We start from the raw sequence: 15,887 nt of genomic DNA on the forward strand, positions 1-15,887 counted from the left end.
ATAGTTACCCATAACATGGTGATGGGAATGAGGATTTCCAAAGCTGTGAAGATCTTTCTTTTTGTGAGAAGTGTGTGGAAGGGAAGATGGCTAAGATACCTTTTAAGTCAGTGGGAGAGATTCACCCGGTAAGAAAGTTACAGTGTGTGCATAGTGATGTGTGTGGGCCTATGCCTATTGTATCAATTGGAGGTAGAAGGTACTTTGTTACCTTCATTGATGATTACACAAGATGTTGTAAGGTTTATTTTATGAAGAATAAATCAGAGGTGTTTGACAAGTTCAAGGAGTTTGAGCTCTGTACTACTAATGAGTGTGGTAATTTAATTGGAACCTTGCGTTCAGATAATGGTGGAGAGTATCTCTCAAAGGAGTTTGAAGAATACCTACGAACTAAAGGAATACACCACGAGCTTTCAGCTCCATATTCACCTGCTCAAAACGGTGTTGCTGAGATGCTGAACCGCACCCTGATGGAGTCTGCACATACTATGACAGCTCAAGCAGGACTTTCAGAGGAATACTGGGCGGAAGCTGTGGCTACTGCAGCCTACCTGAGAAACAGAACAGCTACCAGATCTCTGGAGAAGATGACACCCTACGAAAGATGGTATGGTCGTAAGCCAAATCTTGCACATCTTAGAGTGTTTGGTTGTGTGGCTTACGTGTATATTCCTGACAGCAACAGAAATGGAAAGCTGAGCAAGAAGGCTGAAAGGTTACGTTTTGTTGGATACAGTCTTCAAACAAAGGGATACCACTTGATTGATGAAAGCACGTCGAAAGTCATCATACGTCGAGATGTCATATTCAGTGAGGCTGATTTCCAAAATGACCGAGGTATCAACAAGAATTTGGAGTGTTTCAATGATGATGTGATTCCTGAGGGAGAGGAGTCAGTTGTACAACAACCTGATGACCAAGGTCAAGGTCAACACCGGTATCCTGCAAGACAGAGACGTCCGCCAGTAAGGTATGGCATTGATGAGTACACAGACATGGCATTGTTAGGTGGAAGCCAAACAGAAGATCCTCAGAGTATTGAAGAAGCTCTACGGAGTAGGCTTTCTAAGAAGTGGCAAGAGGCAGCTGATTCAGAGTTCCAGTCACTGACAGAAAACAACACATGGGAACTAGTAGAGTTGCCCAGTGGAAGAAAGCCAGTTGGATGTAAATGGATCTTTAAGACTAAGTGTGGTAGTAATGGAACAGTAGAACGTTACAAGGCACGACTAGTAGCAAAGGGATACACTCAGAAGTATGGAGAAGACTACAACGAGACGTTCTCACCTGTAGTTCGGTACTCATCTATACGTGCGATGTTGGCTTTTGCAGTTCAGAATGGTATGATCATTCATCAGATGGATGTGGTGACAGCAATCCTAAATGGAGTGTTAGATGAAGAGATCTACATGGAGCAGCCTCCAGGGTATGTTAAAGAAAGTGAAGAGCATCTTGTCTTTAAGTTGAAAAGGTCTCTATATGGGTTAAAACAGTCCTCTCATTGCTGGAATACTGTATTTACAGCACACATGGAGTCTGGAAACTTCAAGCAGTGTTCAGCTGATCCTTGTGTTTTTGTTCGCAGTGAGAGTACTGATTTGGCCATTGTTGCTGTGTATGTTTATAAGGTTGGTATGGTGTGCTTTAATTCATTCTACGTCACATGTTTAGTACAGGTTGGCTCCCACCCACCCACCCTATTTTCCTTAGCTCTGTTCTAGATGAGACGGATGGCGATGAAATGGATCAACAATTTGGACTTTACATAACTCATTGTCACATTTTGCATACATGGCAGAGTGGAACTATTTTGGGTTTTTCTCTGATGGTTATAAAAAAATACCATCATGTTTTTCCTAGGGCTGCTTGGGCTGAGCAGTTCTGGATTTTTTTGTTAAGTTTATTATTATTATGCTAGCCCCCACTCTGCCTCCCGAGTATTCATGCAAATTCCCAATCATCACAGTGTAAATGCAGTGTATGGTGTGATGTGTTTTATGCTTGTGTGTATAGTTACAAAACCATTATCATTAGCCAACCACTGTGGTGGCACAACCCCATTGGGTGAGAGAGTATATGTGGGGTGTATGGTGTAGTCAGGATATGATGTAGGAGGTACTATAGCTACTACAAACATTGCAAGGTGTAATGCTATTAAGTTCCTTCAACGACCACTACACCTGAGACTACAATAAGCATGTCACAATGCCATGAGCTATCATCTGATGGCTACAACATCACATGTACAATATACCAGTGTTAGCAGCAGTGATAGGAGAACTTGTGACACTGGGTAATCACACTATAGTAATCACAGCAGGAGGTACACAAATATAAGATGATCATGCCGAGTTCACACATTACTGACTGAGAACACTTGAAGAGCTACTTAGTGCTTTCAATCAGTCTTTTTCATTGTCATGCACTCTAACTACTCCTAGCAAGACTGTGGAATGCCAAATAATGGATTGAAATAGTAAGTTTTGACCATGCACTTGGCTTTGTCCAGCTTGCACCATCACTGACGGCTTCTGACGCCCTCATTGGCTAGCAATACCACCCATATGATGAAAATGCACTATAGGGAAATGCTCCATTTCCCATTTCCGGTTTCCTAATTTCCCATTCCTCCTTTTAGTGACACCCAATTCAGTATGTATGTAGTTTACTATAACAGTGTACGTGTATCATACAGTATGATAGTACTGTATATTAGGGATCATGAAGGTTTGGGCTTTCTTGCCCTTCAAAATTCCCTGAAATCAACTTCAGCGTTCCTTCAAAATAACAAACAGCTTGGATAGCCATAACCAAGCCTAAAATGGACTAGTTTGAATTAAATATTGTATTGTGTATTCAAGGCTCATTGGAGCCTGCCAAAAATTCTGTACAAAGTTGACATCTGGAGCCACTTAGCCAAGTTTCATTCACTACTTATATAGTAGAAGGTATACAAATCAATTGTGGGTTTTAGTTTTTGTAGTGATCATCCCACCACATTACTTGTTCTATATCAAAACAACATTTTACAAACATTAGTCTTGTCTCGACCACAACTATAAACACTATAATGGAATCACTACAAGTACCTATTGATATTTTATCACACACACTAGCTGTATTTCCATATTTACACAATTATCATAACACTTCTATGCAAGTACACAAGAAAATTTTCAACTGGAGTAGAGTAGGGACCATAGCACATTGATAAACTAGCTGGATTAGTACACTACATTAAATCACAATAAGTTATAGTTATATCCTGTTACAAGGGTGATATCATTAACTATTTTACATCCCAGTGTGCGGAAGTTTACGGATAGTAAATTAAGTTACGGTTTTAGTTCCTGTCACTGTGCTCAAGATTTCATCCAAATTGTGTGGAGATTCTACTTCGTAGCTACAAGAGAGACCTTGCATACTGTCTACAAACTGTAGTGAAGGGCGGTGTTACGAAGCAGTGGTTCCAGGTACGATTTGCCTTCATCAGAAGTTGGTATGGTAGTGTCGAGAGAAACAAAAGACCAACAAGTGGCTATGCTGTAATCTGAGATAGAACGATGAAAGCTAGAGGAAGTTAGTTCTTCACCATAGTGACCATTAGGAGTGATTACTGGAGCGAAAATCATCACAGACTGTTCTCGATATTTGTTAAACTATCGTATTGGTAACTTGTAGTGGTACTGTGTAAAGGATTAACAGTTTTCTTGTAAGATTTAACTGGTTTAAGTGCTGTATTGGTGTGTTTTGTATCAATTTTTCCTTATTTGGCTCTATGTTCCATTAGTAAACAATACCATTTGCGGTTATTATGATGTCATGAATGAGACTGAGTGGCTCCACAACTGGATGATAAGTTAGTTATCACTGGGTGATAACTAATACATCATACAGTAGCAGCGCCACTGTGTCTAGCTGTATGGTAGTTATAACCCAGCGCAGCGTTTTGATACTCCCATGCACTGGGATTTAAGAAATGTACTGTGCATTTCCACTATGGTATCTTGAGCACAGTAGGGATACAACACTTGTTATTGTTTTACTGTGATTAATATTGTGCACTACTCCAGCTTGTTTTAGTACTTTTCATCAATGTGCTATGGTCCCTATACACACCCACGTTCACTTTTTCTACACGAGCAGGGTGAAGAGATCCGTTATCTGATTAAGGCTTACTCATAGTAGTTGTGAGGTACTTGTCTGGACTTACTTTTGCATACATTTTTTCCCCACTCAAACCATAGATCTACATTAGTCACATAGCATCTATGCTAGACTAGGGACCCACTGATTATGCACATTTTATTATGCTATGCTGCACTGCTCAAAATTTTCCTTAAATTAATGCTCAGTATTTACTTATTATGCTCAAATTATGCTCGATATTTATACCTCAGTTTGCATGTTTTCCTAGCAAATTTGGGAAAACAGTGAGTTGCTGAAGCACAGATGCCATCCTTGCTTGTCAAAATGCATGTCACAGAAAAGATCGATATGCTCTAAAAGAACAGTCAGCTACCTGATTATTACTGACTGTTCTATTAGAATATATCGATCTTTTTCTGTGATATGTATTTTGACAAGCACGAATTTATGGTACTGCACAAGTGTTCTGTCTATTATACTAGCATTATGCTCAATGCTTTAAGGCACCTATTGTGCTCATTATTATGCCAGCATAATCGGTGGGTCTCTATGCTTAAACTGTTGCAATACTTGTTTATGCTACTAAAGTCAAGCAGCGTGTATCGCCAGTCTACCACAGTAAAACATCTGCCTCAGTATTCAGAACTGGGCAGGTACATTTTCGAGCAGACTTTCCTATACAACCTTTCGTAAACTCTTCACTGACTTGGCAAAGCTGTGGCACAAGCATGACTACACTGGGCTGGCCATTTTCTAAAACAGTTGGACACCAAATACCAACATCTTCAAGACATAAATACTGAGCAAGAGGTGTTTGTATCAAAACATATGTAAGGGATTTGTCAAATCAAGCATTTACAGATGGCCAACATTACAGGTGTCCAGCACTTGTGCTGTAAAGCCTTAATAAATAAACTAACATCCATTTGGTTCCACATGGGGTACTTTTGAGATACGTAAGTCACTCTCTAGAGTTCCTTGAATACATATACATGAAATTGACAAGGAGAAATATCCTGACTGCCTGGTAGACTCATGTAAGCGTTTGAGTGTTAATTGGATGGCGAGGCCACCTAAGTCCAGTCATGGATTTTTCTCAGCTTTTCAAACACACTTTCTGTGTCTAATATCTGTTAAATATCGTTTTTGAAACCTCAACTTGGTAAAACAGGCTGATCATAAATAATTAATCTCATCATTCTTTGTCATTCATTGTCCAATATAAAATATATGTACCATAAGTGCATTAAACTTTATGAGTAAAATTTTCGTGGTTTGCCATATAGACAGGCTTGCAAGTGTATTAAATTTTGTGGGTATAATTTTTGTGGTGTAATGTCGATGAGCCAGTTTATTTTCTCGAGGAGCCATGGGGAACAAAAGTTGTGCTTTAAGGTCGCGTTTAAGGTTTACAGCTTAATAACAGCTTACTATTGTTTGCATATGGCTACTCCATTTAAGCTGGCATACTTATCTGGCAAGCATTCACCACAAAAGAATCTTGCCAGCTGGAATCTGAGGAAGCGAGTCTTACATACTTGAACAAGGCCATCAGTATCTATTCATGTGGTAAACAGGTACACGTGTTGTCGTCAGGTCGTACATAGCGAATTCCATAGAATTAATATAGCTATTATGCATGTTTATAGTCTGAGTATGGAAAGTGCATTGGTGGCAATGGTTAATAGGTCTGCTCGAGCTGAGACATAGTTTCTAAATGGATTAATTTCGTGTTATGTGGATTAATTTTTGTGGATCAGCTACAAACCACGAAATCCATGAAAATTATACACCACGAAAATTTCTACTCTTATGGTATTTTACACTACATACAAAAACACTGATTTACTCACAAAATCTCTACAGCACACCATACAATAAAAGAAAGCCCTTGAATTTCTCTATCCAATTCCGACCATAGAAATGGGAAAATATCACCATAGCGACAGTTATTTATTGCTGATGATGACATAATACGCACTCCATACATTAACCTATTGGAAAATTTAATTACCTCGGCAGGAAAATCCCAATTTACAAGTTGTTGTCCTCAACCAAATTCGCTAAATTTGGTATCACTCTACGCAGCGAAGGATGTTTAATAAGACTCTGACCGTATAAATTGTTAAACAGGTTAGTTTACAGAAATATGTTGAAAAACATGTGTTTTTACGGGCATTCTGAACACATAAATTTTGCAGTACAAGGCTCCTTTTTAGCTTCCCCTTCATTACTACACAAAGAACTTACACATGAATCAAATCGCCTTTCATCAAGGAATCTGATAAACCAAACTTTTTGTCTGTCAACCAGAGTACATGGAAGTTGTGGTGCCTTGTTTAGAAGACGGTGTTATTTTATATGGAATGGGCATAACCCATTCGGAAATCTGGAATATACAAGTTTTGATATGTAGAATGATGCAACATAGAAACTGAGGAGTAGTGTCTAACTATACTGAACTAAAAGTACTGTGGTAACAAATTGTATTAATTTTACCAGTTGATTCAGTCAGAAAATTGTGCTTGATCAACCAAAAGCCTTATGAATGTTCCTGAAGGCTTACAACTGTTTGATCGCCCGTTGTAGTGCTTGATCGCTTGAATTAAACTAGACCTGGGATCGATTCAGATACTGCGGTGACATTCAGTGATCCTGGCATCAAGCGCTGCCACTCTCTACCCCTTCAAGGCCTTGGGGTCGTTTAAAAAGTATTATATCAATTATACAACTGGTCCCTCATTACAACATGCTGTAATAATAAAATGATATACTCACAGCCACACTCCTTGTTCTGGTTCCTCTTCCCGTTTTCACTCGATCTACTGACTTTACTGTGGTCCGGCTGAGTTGAACTAATTTAAAGGCAAACGTTTATATCATATTTCGCTAGACTTCTAATATCTGGCAGTTCTTCAGATACCAACAACTTGTTTTTGTGTTTTACAGCAGAGATAGGCACGTGAGTACGCATGGTGAAAACAACAGCGAGGACTCAAATACTCTAATTCGCTCGCTCTAATTGGATAATCATACAGAGTTACGGAATAGCACGTGAACAACTTTCAGCTTAGTAATAGCAAGATTCATCCCGGCCGGGTCATTGAGTATTCTAATGATTTGGAATCAGTAAGCTAGCTATAGCTTAACAGTGTGATCATAACTGACATAATAAGACAGGTCATTTATGAACAGTAGCTACACTATAGCTAGCTAGCTAACAGAAAACAGATTCTGTCTGTGCAGTGGAGCTCAAATCAGTTTCTCCAATCTGTAAAATAGCTACCTAACCTGGTATATAAGTGTTGACTATTTGCAGACCATCAATTATACATATAGCTAGCTAGCTACGTAGCTAAAATGACAGTTACGCCTTTAAGTTTTGATGCTCTAAATTCGAACAATGTCACTAAAAGTGTATACACTCAAAGTGATCTGCAGTTTTTTTCTGCAGATCACTGATGTTCCATATACACCCCAAGTGGTCAACATGTCTGACCTCAGTAATTGGCAGATTGTTGGTCTTCTCCTCTCAACTGATCAAAATGGTGACTGATATATACTCATCCTTTTTCACCTGACAACATTGTGTCCATGTGGCTATGAAGTTTTGTGTAAATTGTAACAAGCCAGCTGTCATGATTTAAGCAGTAAACTGAGGACTGTAAATATAAAATTTGTGATATATTGTTATGTCATGATCAGTGTGTGGTGTTTTAATTGTGTGTGATTCCTGTGTGGGTACTCCATCACAGAAGAACTGCTAGTCCAAGTACTGGAGTTTATCCTACTAATCAATCCAATAATTTGATTCTGGATTGATATATTCTCTACACATGCATGCATCACTTGATGGTGGAGGTGGTGCTTTGACAATGGAAGATATATAGTGGTGTTAGCATACATCAGTATAGCTTTGCATGGCAGGGGTGGATAGAAGTGGGGGGGTCAAAGGGGGCTCTTGACCCCCCCTCCAAAAATTTTTAGTATACCAAGATCAAGATACTCCAATAGAGCAGTTACTCTAATAAAGCAGTCACGGTATTAGAACAGTGTGTAGTGAACTATTTAAGAATTTTATGTACTTTATCAGCTATAAATGCGTAGTTGGTGAGGTGAGGAACTATTGTCAGCTGGCTGTGACCTTTTTTTTGGTCTCACCGAGACAATGCAGTGCCTCATTTTTGACTCCCCCCCCCCCCCCTTTCCATAAGTCTGGATCCGCCCCTGTTGCATGGCATTCTGAGGTTGGAAGCATCTCCTTGAAGTTGAATATTCTATAGAATAATGTGATCAGCTAGAGTATTAAAACAGGTATACTGTCCAAAGCTTTGACCTGTACCCCACTCCTCTCCATTACTCTCAACCATGCATGTAGCAACCCCACCAAAATGCACAACTAGAACTGATAATACATATAGAGAATAATAATATTTCTTTTTTACATAATGTGACACATTACAAGTTCCATTACATACATTAATGTAGTTAAATACTGGAAAGATGTCAATGTTTAACTTATAGGTCGGATGCAGAGAAGACTCCAGAGTCATTCCCTGCAGCTGTTAAGGTATTCCTATAGATTGCATGTTGCTGGGATCAACTCATGATCAACACTGGTCAGTGATTTTTTTACTACATTCCACAAAGTTTTGTAACATGTTTCTCACTCCAGTATTAACAGGCTCTAACCTTCTCACAGGTCCCTAGAGGGATAACATCTCAAGATAAAATTAAATATGTTAATGTAGTGTAGTACCTTTAGCTATAAGACATTAAAAGGATATTTCCATGCATCGAGATTATCTGATAGTTTCAAGCTGAGTGATTGTTCAATTAGAGTAGTCCAAATTTTGATTACATTATTTTAATTCATGTGAGAATATATCAATTTACTTTAAAATTTGTTTCTTCTCTGTTAGATTATTTAGTTAAAAACCAAATTGGCAAGTATGATGTACAGAGGGGTTTCCTGACACCTCTGGACACTTAACCATGTAAAACTAAAGGTTGAGCTATATTTACAACTAATATCATTATCCACTAAATAGATTTTAGCCCACAGACAAGGAAATATTCATTAATTATTTATATCACCACCACACAGTGACTTCAAATGTTTACCAATATCATACAGTTGGTATTGCATATAGTAGCTATAAGAAAAAATTTATAATTTTTTGTATACTTGTTGGTTTACATTTTTGTAACATTATTGTGGCTGGTGAACTCACAGAGTTGGGGTACAGTAGTTACTTCAGAAAAGTAAGTAGTTTATCTCATGTAACTTAGTTATAGTTACAGTTACTATTATGTAACTAAGTATCTAGTTACTAGTTAGTTACCTGTACTTTCATAAATAAATTATGTTTGTTAGTTAACTTTTGTAACATGATTACTTTGCCCAGAACAAGGGAAGAAGAGAACTATTATAATAATTATATGTACACTTTCTGAAAATAACGATTCTGTTGCCATTTCAGCTCAGTTTTAACTGTTACGTCTATTACTCAAGCTGAATTATGAAGGACAGTACAGTGGAACCTCAGTTATCTGGACCCCACTTATCTGGATTCTCGGTTAATCGAACTACGGAATGACTGCTCTATTAGAGTAGTGACTGTTCTATTAGGGTAGTTGATAATACTATAAATTTTTAAAGGTTATTTATACACAGTTTCGGAGATACAAACTTTTCAGACTTATGGACCACCCCTGGTCCCAAGGAGTTCGGATAACTGAGGTTCCACTGTACACAGAATGCGTCTACTTAATGTGGCTGTAGCAAAAACATTGAAATGCTCTAACTTGTTTTTAAAATGTGATTATCTATAGTTACAATGTAACTATTGTAACTTAGTTACAATGTAACTATTGTAGCTTAGTTACAAAGTAACTAGTTAAAACCTGGTCTTTTGACAAAATTGATTAATACCATATGTATGTATCACCATACAGTTTGGTAGCACTGTTGAGCATGGACCAGAAAGACTTGCCACTTTCCTGCCATAAAAATCACACAATAACCAGTCTCACCTTTCCTTCATGATGACATCAATATTGGTTAGGTAATTCAAATTAAAACTGAATATTCTGACTGCCTTCAACCAAGCATAACTCCTCTATGGCAAATGATTTGGGCTTGATTTCTTCACTGTTTGGCAGTGCTTGCATTGACCTGAGATGTACCTTTTGCCTACTACTGCAGACATATCTAAAACTTACCTTTGTCCTCCTTTGTGTCCTGTGTATACAGCTATCACAAAAATCGTCTGTAACTTCTGTAATTGATTACTGAGGCTCTTCTCTTATTGCTTGCTTGTAACATTGTACAAAAGGTAGAACAGAGGTGAAAACAAAGTGAAATAGTCACTTCACTTCAAGCAAGTTCAGTTATTTACTAACAAGTCTGGCATTGTTCTGTTTTTGATGCAGTATGCACTGGTTCACCAGACATTAAAAGTAAACAAACAAGTATGAAAATATAAATTGAACAAAGCAGGTTGTCAACACCTGCAGAATTAAATTTTAGCTACAAGTATGTGCAACTTTCCTTGTTTTATCCATAAAGTTTCTTATTTTTCTTATACTTGTAATACGAGCATAATCAACCCATAGTACTGTACTGTTGATCACTATAAATACACAACACAGCCTGGCTTTACCTGATAACACCTGAACCATAGTTAGTCTGTATTCATCCCGTCCTCCCACCCAAAAAAAACAGTATAGTATAAAAATTACACTCACTCCAAATGGAACAAGCATGTATTTGTGTGTGTTGCAACTGCAAGTATGTTTGCATACCTAAATGGTCTAAACTGAACGTATGGAATATTTCTAAAACCTCATAATCCTTGCCTATATTAATGGCATTATGGTATTAAAGGGCTTATAGTACTGCTAACTCTTTGAGCAACTGACCCTTGTAACAAGAGTTATGAACAAAAACAAAAGTTCTGATGAACGTAAATCAACTACAGTAGTTTTACCAGTTACATGTGATGGAACCAAATATGAAAGGAAAATATCTAAAATGTGTGGACCAGCAAACACTGTGAAAAAAGCTCAGAATAATAAGGCCTATAACAGTCTTATTATGTTAGTATTGGAATGAAATAGTACAGCATATATTATTAGATTAGGACTTTACTATAACAAGCTTATTGAATACATTTAAGACAGTCATATATTAGAGATTAAATCACTAGTATACTGCGGTGTATTATCAGACTATACTAAGCCTATTTCAACCATATATTGGCTACTATACTACTGTACTTTTTTTACTTTCCTATAATCTGTGGCTAAATAATTTCTATAATTATATTCGTAATGAATTTAATTCTGTAAATATGTTAAAACCACAATAGGTACAGCTAGTAAATCAATGTCTCATTGGCCATGGCAGTATCAAATCAATTTCGTCATTTATCAGTCTTTATCCAACTGCAGCAGGTAAGACAGTAAATACAATTCCATTACAAATTACCTGTATTATCATCACTATGTAGAACTCTGTGACAATCTGTTAGTCGTCTGGTAGAACTGTCCCACAGCTCTAATACAAAGATGGTAAATATAATATGTATTCTGGATAATCGTTGGACTTACAGTTTGTAACAATAAGAATCTCATAAAACCACGACCTTGTCTGGAAACCTAGTATTACCATGTAGAATGGTGGCTAGGTCCCACAACTCTATTACAGATGGTAAATATAATGCGTATACTGAACAACCATTATACTTACAGTTTGTAACAATCTTTTAAAACTGAGACCGACAATCCATGTACATCTAAGACAAGTCTGATAAGACTAGGTCTCACAACCCTAAATGGAGGCAAACATAATTCATATTCTGGATTATTTGGTGTACTTACAGGTGTTATCAGTGAGTCTAACCAGACATAAAACAGCCACTTAGTATGTGACTTTGTTGGGCTAACGTGTTACGTAAGCTCACAAGAAGCATCTGATACACTCATAACCAAGTCCAAGAATCTTGTAATCACTAAGTACAACTGAAACAAGACTAAATATAATATAATTTGCATACTCTCAGTGAACTTACTTTTGTTAGCAATATGAGCATGGTCAGTGAAATAAGGACAAACAAGACGGAACAGGTTCTTGAAAGCACTCAACTCATTTACAGTGCCAGACAAGGTAGCAGCCGTCAGCTGTTGATAAAAAGTAGTGAAAACATGAAGAAATGAGACCGGTTCCCAGAAGAAATGAGACCAGTTTCCACAAACCTAAATGAAGGTAAATATAAATTGTATACTGGACACTCTCAGTGTACTTACTTACAGATGTTAGCAATAAGAATCACCAAGTCTGTAATTCCTACCCCATTGAAAAGAAAATGAATAAAAACACAATCAGGCTTAATGCACTTACAGCTGTAAGTAATTAGATGACGTTGAACAACTCCGTGAAAAAAGAACAAAACTGTCCACATATGGTCACTACCAGATTCTTTAAAGGAAGCAGCTGCCATTGAAGGAAACTAACACTGCAGATATTGTACACTGACAGCCTGTAGAACTAAGAGGTTCGACAAGAAACTGTACCTCTGAAGAGATAATATACAAAATCGTAAGAGCAGACCATGCATACTCTTACCGTTGATGGCTGATGAACTGTGTCCACTCGTCATCCGCCATAAGCTGAGATATAGCAGGATATAAAACATGTAATACGTACACAGCAACACCAAAGTTGAATCATTTGCAGGCCATTGTCATACAATACACAATAAACAATTTAATACGGCTAAACCTATCGTACAAGCTATCATTTTAGTCTAATACTTACTCATCTAGAGCTGTTATTGATTGCTGCCATCGAAGGAATTGTCCACTTGGCCGCGCCACTTCACCACTACAGCCAGCAGGGATGTACAGTTGTGGTCCATAACTATCATCGTGGCTCATTGGACGATGGCGCCGATCGCGTACACTCTCTCCGCGAGATACACCGTCGTATCACTCACATTTACAACCTCTGATACAACAATAGCGACAAAGATGGCGACTTAATTGCATCAGTAATACGCATACGCTCCCCTTCAATTTTTAAACAAGCATTACTACGAACTTTTGCAGCTGTGCTAACTGTGCAAGAAACTCTAGATTTGTATGGCTCTTAGATTGAATCATTAATTTTACTGGTATTATATGCTTTGCCATATGAAAATGTGTGCGTATGAAATTATCACAACAAACTGAAGCTAGTTAGCTAGCTATAGTGATTAACAGAAGTGTAGCTACTTATTGTAAAATCATCATGACTTTGTTTGGTACAGTAAAAAAAACCTTAAGTCACATGAGATGGTGATAATGAGATGGTGAAGCTAAAAATGAGACAATAATGAGATCTGATGGTGAAGCTAAAAAGTTATCACATTTAGTTAAGTAAACAAAGCCATACAAAGAATGTGTATTAAACTAAAGTATAATCTGTTTCCCATAATATAAGATGGGGTTTATACTAAAGTATAAGATAGTTAGTATAATGCAAGGCTATACTGAGATTATTTGTATAGTTTAAGCCATTAGATATACCATATTATATTCCTCTTTTTTCACAGTGAAACTTTTTGTGTTAAATTGATCACACAAAACACTCACAAGTGTGGGACTAGTTTGAATTAAACATTGTATTGTGTATTCAAGGCATATTGGAGCCTGCCTAAATTTTACTAAATTTTTTAGCTCAGTTAAAATTCTAATCACAATTAAGAGATTTTAGCCTTCTCATCAATAACTCTAGCAGATCAAAGTACCTTATTAAATCTGTTGCACCAGTTCTGTTGTGCAATTCCCTACTTCATATCATTGTACGTATACTCTGGTGAAATTAATTAAAGTGGTCTCCTGTTGTGTGCTGTTGAGTCATCAATCTTTCTGAGGTATCTACAATATGAGAATTGGAGAGTCTCTGCCTATTTGATGGTATATATGGTATAATTTATTTATTTCAGTAGAGTTGAGCTTGGCTGAAGGCATCAATCAGAAAATTCAGTTCAACAGAATTTTTTTTTAATTCATAGAATTTGTTAGGGTCACTCTGCATGGAGGTATTTTAAGCTTGGTGATGTTAACCAATACTGCCAAGCTGTTTTAAAGGTAAACTGAGGCTGTTTTCAAGTGATTTTGAAGGGCAAGAAAGTATAAAACTCTTGATGATCCCTAATATACGCTACACAGCGTTGAAACCGGGTCGGGTCACCGGGTCAACCGGGTCACATTTTCTCCGGGTCATCCGGGTCAGACCCTGTTTACAAATTATCCGGGTCTGACCCGGATTGGATCACGTGAGAAAAGAAATTGTTCGTTTGATGACGTGGAAACTTATAAACGCTATCGCATAGCTCTTTCGTGAGCCACGCCCACTTATCGCATTACAAACATACATTCAGCCACGCCCATGTATTAGTAAGTGTAGTATGTAGCACGAAACTGAGGGTATCTATGGTGAGGGGTAGCTATTGTTAGTAGGTAATGACGTTTTTTTTTTTGTTTTTTTTTGGTCTTCAACCTACAGCTAGGCTGAAGTTGCGTCTGGATCCACCCCTGTTTACTCAACACGAATCGAACGCTCAAAAAGGTAGTCTCGCTCACTCGAGACTAGCCGAAACATAGCTCTTACCGCACGCCTCGGCTTTAATTAATCCGGGTGAATCCGGGTCACATCTGGGTCAAATCTGGGTCTGACCCGGATTGCTATCCAGGTCAGTGGGTCATCCGGGTCAGCAGTAGTGACCCGGTTTCAACGTTGACGCTACACTGTTTTAGTAAACTACATACATACTGAATTCAGGTTACAGTCGAAGAGACATGTGACTTATTACTATGATCTGTGTAATTGGATTACGAGAGTGTAGGTGAACACAGACCAGGGTTATACCAGTTACATGTGCATAGGAAAATGTCTAACTAAAAACACAACATTTTGTGTACCACTGATCACACAAAGCACTCACTAGTGTGGGACTAGTTTAAAATTAAACATTATAATTGTGTATTCAAGGCCCATTGGTGCCTGCCAAAAATTCAAATACCTGAAACTAACATATGATGGAGTGCCTGTTAGTAAACTTTTATCCACTACTTATATAGTAGAAGATGTGCAAATCAATTGTGGGTTTTAGTTTTCATTGTGATCATCCCACCACATTATTTGTTCTATATCAAAACAACATTCTACAACATTAGTCTTGTCTCAACCACAACTATAAACACCACATAATAACAGAATCACTACAAGTACCTTTTGATATTTTATTATCACACATACTAGCTGTATTTCCATATTTACACAATTATCATAACACCAGCGGCGGAGGAAGTAGTTGATATGAGGGGGGGCTGGGCTGACCCAGACTTATTTCTATAGTTTGGTAAAGTGAGACCAAAAAAAAAAAAAAAAAAAAAAAAAAAAAGGTCGCAACCAACTGACAAGAGCTTTCCACCTCACCAGCTACCATTTCTAGCTGATAAACTACATAAAAATCCTTTCATAGCTCGCTACACACTGACTACTTTATTAGAGTGACTGCTCTATTAGAGTATCTCGATCTTTATCACGGTTTTCAGCCCCACTCCAAGAAAGATAATTTCAGTGTGATATCATTCTGAGGGGGGGCTAAGCCCCCTAGCCCCCCCCCCCCCCCCCCCTTTCCACCGCCTATGCATAACACTTATATATATACAGTAGGATGGGTAAT

General features: G+C 37.7%; 1 long non-coding RNA gene across 3 annotated transcripts; it reads right to left on the reverse strand.

Annotated features, from left to right (window-relative positions):
* Positions 1-11,495: 11,495 nt before the first annotated feature.
* Positions 11,496-13,240, reverse strand: LOC136255900 (uncharacterized). 3 transcript variants are annotated; one of them, XR_010701198.1, is made up of 10 exons: positions 12,974-13,240; positions 12,782-12,825; positions 12,557-12,731; positions 12,463-12,502; positions 12,228-12,411; positions 12,037-12,177; positions 11,906-11,986; positions 11,767-11,854; positions 11,645-11,713; positions 11,496-11,601 (listed from the first exon to the last, which is right to left on the reverse strand). It is a non-coding gene; the product is annotated as an uncharacterized lncRNA (long non-coding RNA). The 3 variants fall into 3 exon arrangements; XR_010701197.1 differs by having other exon boundaries at positions 12,467-12,502; positions 12,974-13,237; XR_010701196.1 differs by having other exon boundaries at positions 12,228-12,336; positions 12,467-12,502; positions 12,974-13,234.
* Positions 13,241-15,887: the final 2,647 nt, after the last annotated feature.

Source organism: Dysidea avara, chromosome 5, assembly GCF_963678975.1.
Source record: "Dysidea avara chromosome 5, odDysAvar1.4, whole genome shotgun sequence".
In the NCBI taxonomy this organism is placed as follows: domain Eukaryota; kingdom Metazoa; phylum Porifera; class Demospongiae; order Dictyoceratida; family Dysideidae; genus Dysidea; species Dysidea avara.